We start from the raw sequence: 7,193 nt of genomic DNA, 5'->3' as shown, positions 1-7,193 counted from the left end.
TCCCAGATGTTTTAAATGTTCCCAATCTCATACAGGTGAGTTGTGTTAGGTTACTAAAGATAATGCTACATGCCTTCACTGTTCTGGTAAACACTTTGCTACAGACAAGGATTGTCCAGAGTATTCGCGACAGCAATCAATAAAAATTGTTATGTCTCAGGACAATATCTCTTACATGGAGGCAGCTTCTCGCTTCCCTAATGTTCGCAGCTGAAAAAGAGATGTTTTCCTCTCCTGTATATATTCCATCAAGCCCTAGTCCATCTAAATCCTCCCCACCTCCTAATAGATCATATAGACAGACCATCTTCCGTTCTCCTGCCCCTAGAGTTCCTCAAGGGAAGGGGTATGATAAACAAGCCCACCAAGCCATAGTTGGCAATTGCCCTTCCTCCTCTCCAAATGGTTGTGCTCTAAATGCTGATAATCCCTCCCCTCCTAATAACAATCCTAACTTATTAGAATTACTCACCAAAATCCTCCTTAACATTCTAAGCACATGTAATGAAATCCCTTTACCGTCCAACGTTGCCAATGATTTACATCAACTCTTCAACATCCTTAAAAATGGCCCCAATCAGATTCCTTCAATGGAATTGTAAAAGCATTCGTCCTAAGAAACCTGACCTCCTCTCCCTTATTAATTCATATAAACCCGTCATTATTGCCCGCTCTGAGACATGGTTAATTCCCGGTTCTCGATTTCGGATTCCGGGTTTTTCCTGTTTGAGGGATGACAGAAGTGATGGGTATGCAGGTAGTGCCATCCTGATCAGGCACTCTATTCCCTTTCTCCCAAATTCCCTTACCTCCTTTTAGCCAGCATATCAATGCCGTGGCTATAAAAGCCTTTAATATATCCTTTTTATCCCTTTACATTCCCCATCCTAATTCTTCTCTTGCTCCTGAATTACACTCCATCTTCTCTTCCCTTCCAAGCCCTATTCTTGTTATGGGGGACTTTAATGCCCATCATATATTATGGGGTTCCTATCACTGTGACGGATTTGCTCCCTTGTTGGTGGACATCGTTGATGATGTAAATTTATGCATTCTCAACGATGGCTCGCCGACTCGTAGAGTTTATCCAAATCAGAATCCTTATTCTGCCGTCGATTTATCCCTATCAACTCCCTCCCTATCCTCACAATTATCTTGGAATATCCTCCCGTCAACATTTGGAAGCGACCATTTACCTATCCTTCTTTCACTTAAGAACAGATCCCTCACATCCTTCAAATCATCCCCTCTTCTAAAAAACAGACTAAAAAATGTTAACTGGTCAGCATACTCTAACTCTGTTGATGCCATGTTAGACTCCCTCCCTGGTTTTGTGAATGATGAAAATATTGTTGCTTACTACGAACCTTTTCTTAATGCTATCAAATCCTCTGCTGATGCCCATTTTCCTCCAAAAAATATAAATAAAAAGACTTTGCTTTCCACTCCTTGGTGGGATGAAGAATGTAATGTCATGGTCCAACGGAGATCTGAAGCCGAAGAGTCATATACAGTCTCTATGACTCCACAAAATTTCATCAAATATCAGCGTATAGATGCCAAAATTAAAAAACAATTTTCTAAAAAGAAAAAGCAAGGGTGGACCATTTTCTGTGAATCCCTCAGTCCTCGGTCTCCCCTCAAACAGTTTGCAGAAATCTTAAGAGATTTCGCCGCTCCCTCAATTCAGATAACCTAAACGCCTATAATCCGTCCGAATGGCTTAATGATTTTACTACCAAACTTGCACCTCCCTTTGTACCAGAGCCAAGATAGTTTTATAAACTTTACTCCAATCTCGGTCCCAGATGATATGGATAGTCCGTTTACACTCTCTGAGCTACACACAGCTCTAAATGGACTTAAGAACTCGTCACCAGGGGAAGATGGCGTGCCATACTCCTTTATAATAAACCTCAGTGATAAAGCTAAATGCGTCTATCTGAATATAATTAATGCTTTTTTCTTAACAGGAATCGTCCCGGAATCTTGGAAGTCCCAAATTATTATCCCCATACTCAAACCAGGAAAAAGCCCTTTGGATCCAAATTCTTATAGACCCATTGCTTTATCGTCTACATTAGTTAAAGTTACTGAACATCTCCTAAAAAACCGTTTGGAATGGATAATGGAAAGCAGGAATATTCTCTCGCTCAAACCCTTTCGAAAGCCGAATTGAGAATTCGGCTTTCGAAAGGGTTTGAGCACTCTTGATAGTCTCAGCATTCTCACGACAGACTTTCGAAAGGGTTTGAGCACTCTTGATAGTCTCAGCATTCTCACGACAGACTTTCGAATAGCCTTCTCTAACGGAGAGTACCTTGTGGGTGTTTTTCTAGATATTTCATCGGCATATGATAATTTTCTTCTTCCGGTACTCAGACAGAAACTGCAACAGCTGAGTATCCCTCCGAGGATTACTCATTTCATATGTTATCTGCTATTTTGCAGATCAATTACCGTTAAACATCAAAATTGTATTCTCCCCCCAGATTTGTGTTCCATGGTCTCTGACCATGGCTTATCTTTATCAATAGATAAGACCCAGGCAGTTGTTTTTACTCGAAAAAGACTAATTCCTGTCTTTGACTTAGTTTGTGGGGATCAACGAATCAACTTTGTCAACAAGACGAAATTTCTAGGCATAATACTCGACAACAAACTGAACGGAATTTATCACTCTGAGCATATTATAAAAAAATGTGAAAAGGGCATTAACGTCCTTAGAGCAGTCTCAGGAGTCTGGTGGGGAGCTCACACCTATTCTCTTAAACTACTGTACAATGCAATAGTTCGTAGTCATTTAGACTGTGGACTGTTTGTCTTAGAACCCCTAAATAAGGTCGTTTCTGATAATATTAATAAAATTCAATACAAGCGCCTTAGGATAATTATAGGAGCTATGAAAACTTCTCCCACTAACGCTCTGCAAGTTGAATGTGTTGATCCTCCACTCCAACTGAGAAGACAATTTTTATGCGACCGTTTTGTGGTAAAATCATTACAGTTATCCTCTCATCCTCTCTGGTCCCGTTTAAGCGAATTGTCCCAACTCTGCGTTGGGGCGAACCCCAAAAGTCCATCCTTATTATTAGACAGTTTTTTAATCAAAATTGGTCAAATCATTTACTGATATTGACTGATGCCTCAAAACTATCCCCTGATAGCTGCGTCGACTCAGCCTGTTTTATCCCTAAATTCAAAATTGGCCTTCAATTTAAATACCCTCCTGAAACATCCATCTTTTCCGGTGAAGCGATTGCGATTTTGGAAGCCATCCTTTTTGCCCACTCCCATGACCTCAGACATACGGTAATTCGGACAGATTCTTTGAGTTGTCTGTTGGCAATTAAGGAAAATCCGTTTCGTAGTAGGCGAAAATTTTTTATCATCTTCAAGATCAGGAAGGCATTGTTTTCCTGTCATCAAAAAGGGCTGGAAATATCGCTTGTCTGGATACCAAGCCACTCTGGTATATCCGATAATGATGCAGCAGACTCGTTCGCTAGAGCTGCTATAACAACTGGCTCTCTTGAACATTTTAAAAAATTATCTCAGGACTTGTGTGTTCTAGCGAAAACTTATCTGGATAAATCCTGGAACTCTATTTGGAAAGTTTCATCAAAATCTAAAGGTAGATTTTACGCATCATATTTATGGCATATCTGGTTGTAGAGATGCGTAAGGCGATCTTGGTTTTCTCTTCACAGGCAAGCTAATCGTTGGGTCAACTATCTGCCGACTACGCCTTGGACATGCATGTACTCCCATACAACTTTGTAAAATTAGAGTCAGAGATCACTCTTAGTGTGAATGTGGCCTAGACGAAGGTTCCTTATCCCATATACTGTTTTCTTGCCCCAAACTCCTCCATCCCTTATATGATGTTCTCCCTCCTAAAGCCCCTCGCCCTATTAATGTTCAATGTTTGTTAATGTTTGTGTTCAGTCCATTTTGTAAATTTTTATGTAAATATATTGAGCGTAATAAAATTAAGTTGTAAATATTTTTGTGTTTGTTCATATATGTTATCTTAATAATAATTTATGTTTATCTAATTATTTATTATTGTGTTGTTTTAGGTTGTTGGTTAACAGAGAGTCCACTTCTATTATGCCTTCAAATTAAATTAAGCCTGTAATCTCGACCGCACCGATCAATCTCCATCGTGTCTTCTCCATCGCACGTGACATTGGCGAAATAATCTGTGCCCTCTTGGCACAAAAAAAAGCCAAAAATTAAAAAAAAAAAGTGACTTTTAGATAAGTTATAATACAAAAGCTTTAAGGTTGATATTAACCAGATCATACAAATTATAGAAAAATTTAAAATTAATTATGTATGAAATTGAGTGTTACTAAAAGATGAGAAATACAAACTATAACATTACATAATTGATTTCGAAACAGATCATGTGTATACAGGAATTGGAGTTAACTATATCTAACCTAAGAAAGTAATATTACATAATAATACAAATAGATGAATAGTACAACTATATAATAAAAAACTAAAGAGATTAAATATTCATTATTAATTAAATATATTACTAGAATCTTAGGAAGAGACCATACATATACAGGAATTGTGTGTTAACAATAAATTAATGAAGGCAATTACACGAACAAACAAAAATACGAAAGAAAGACACATGGAATAATTACAACTAAGTACATAATAAGAAATCAAGTATTATTTTTTAACTCTGGCTGCTCTCTTGGTCTTGCTTGCTTCTGTAAAATATGGTATTTCCTTACTACTTGGAAGAGTTACTTCTCTGGCCATATCAATAGAGGCAGTTAGATTAGAGAGATTCTCTTCAGAATCTACACGATGTATTGAGCCATCGAGAAGCTTAACTATAATATTGTCTTCTAATGTCCAACAGTTTCTCATTTCAAGAGTTCTACGTGCGAGGAGAAACAGTGATTGGCGCTGATGAGTTAAAAACTCAGATATAGCATAAGGTCCCCTTCAGGCCTGCCTTTTTCTTCTACACAGCTGCCTTAAGATTCAAGTCGCTGAATCTCACAAGCATGGGACGAGATCTACCCTCAGTGCTTTTGTCTAGGCGGTGACAGGCAATAATTTTATCAGTCGTAGCAGCATTTATGCCAAGCTTATTAATACAGATGTTTGGAATAGTGTTTGGAAGATCTTCCTTACCTTCTTCGGGTACTTCATTGAATAGAAGATATTTTCTTCTGTGCCTTATTTCAACATTATCAACCACTCGGTGTATGTCAGCAATATGTTGCCGTAAGATGTTTAGAATTGCCCAAACTTGTTCCTTGAAGCAACAGAATTCTTCATGAAGACTGCCTATCGAAACACTACTCACTGCCGTTGACTTGAGCTGCTTCTCAAATTCTGACATCTTCTTAAATAAAGATGCTTCTAGTGCCTTTTGAGACTCAATCACTGTGTAATAATTTGCCATATTGTCAGAATATTGTTAGAGCTTAGTGTAATGTATTTGACATACAGTTGGCCAGCAGGACTATGCAGTTTATGTGATTAAACAAGTGCTAAATCCATAAAATCAGTTGAAATAACACTTGTAAGTAAAAATCACCTTTTAAAATATAAAAAACAGTTACACAAAGTGTTGAATACTTGGAAATAAAATAATAAAACGAATTATATATTCTTAGAACAGTGTTAAGTTTTTCTTTCTTTCTATCTATGATGGAAAGATTTTATAAGGTGAAAGTGTGTATCGATAAAGCTTTGATTGATATAGAATCGGACATTAAATTTAGCGACCTTGAATGGTCAAACATAAAAGACTTGATTGACAGTTTGCAGCCGTTAAAATTGGCTGTAGAGGCCCTATGCAGAAGAGATTCAACCCTTTTAACTGCTGAAACAATACTAAAATTTGTTTTAGAGAAGCTGCTTACTCATGATACGGTGATAAGTACTGAATTATATGAAAAAGTACGTACAATAATTAAAGAACGCCGCACAGTAGTTACAGGAATATTAATATACTTACAGAATCCAAAGAAATATCATAAAAATGTAAACCGATCTGATGACATATTTACTATGCCAAAGAAAAAAGTCATACGATTAGAAATGAAAAAAAATCTTAGAAAGAGTTATTCAAGATGATAGCTCTAAAGAAAACATGGATGAAAATAGGAGAAGAGAAAATAGATTCACCATCGTTAAAAAAAAATTTGACATTACAGGAAGAATTACAATTACAAATCCAGCAAGAAACCTTGTGTTATAGCATACATAATAAAAACGAGAAAGATTTTGATAAAATACTAAAAAAAGAAATGAGTACATTTGAAAGTGACGGAGTTCGAGGAGAATACTTGTCTGCTATTCATGATTATTTGCTAACAATAAAGCCGAATGCCGTGGAGTGCCGGGCTTAGAATAGCACTCCCCCATCTCTTCCCGTGGGTGTCGTAAGAGGCGACTAAGGGACGGGGAAAAGGGGGGATGGGCAGCAGCGTCTCCCCCGTAAACAACTATCCCCTACTGCGCTCGCCAACACGCCAGCCCAGCGTGGCGAGTATGGGCAAATCCTCCTAAATGGTAGATGCGTTTAAAAAAAGGCCCCCAGTTACCGGCAAGCCCGCTTGGCCCGAACAAGGTAGCGGTCGCGGTATCGGCAGGGCAGGGGGTGCAAAGAATCACCGGTTCATGGCAGGCTACCATAAAAGACGACTACATATGGCAACGTATAATGGACGCTCGATAAGGCTGGACCATCACCTCGCCGAATTAGAAGTAGAGTTAAGTCATATAAACTGGCATATACTGGGGTTATCTGAAGTCCGAAGACAGGGGGAGGACACGATAACTCTAGAGTCCGGTAACTTACTCTACTTCCGCGAAGGTGATAAACTCTCCCAGGGTGGTGTCGGTTTTCTGGTCAAAAAGGATCTCATTAGCAGCATTGTAGAAATCAATAGTGTGTCGAACCGGGTAGCGTACCTTGTCCTAAAACTTTCCGACAGGTTCTCCCTGAAGGTCGTACAGGTATATGCGCCAACTTCGGCATACTCTGATGATGTGGTAGAAGCGATGTACGAGGACATCGCAAAGGCCCTCAACAACACCTCGAAGGCCCACTGCAATGTTGTTATGGGAGACTTTAATGCTAAAGTGGGAGTACAAGATAGAGGTGAACCGAAAGTCGGACCTTACGGCTTGGGCTGCAGAAATCACAG

This window comes from Vanessa atalanta, chromosome W, assembly GCF_905147765.1.
Source record: "Vanessa atalanta chromosome W, ilVanAtal1.2, whole genome shotgun sequence".
NCBI classification, from domain to species: Eukaryota; Metazoa; Arthropoda; class Insecta; order Lepidoptera; family Nymphalidae; genus Vanessa; species Vanessa atalanta.
This window is presented reverse-complemented; position numbering follows the sequence as displayed.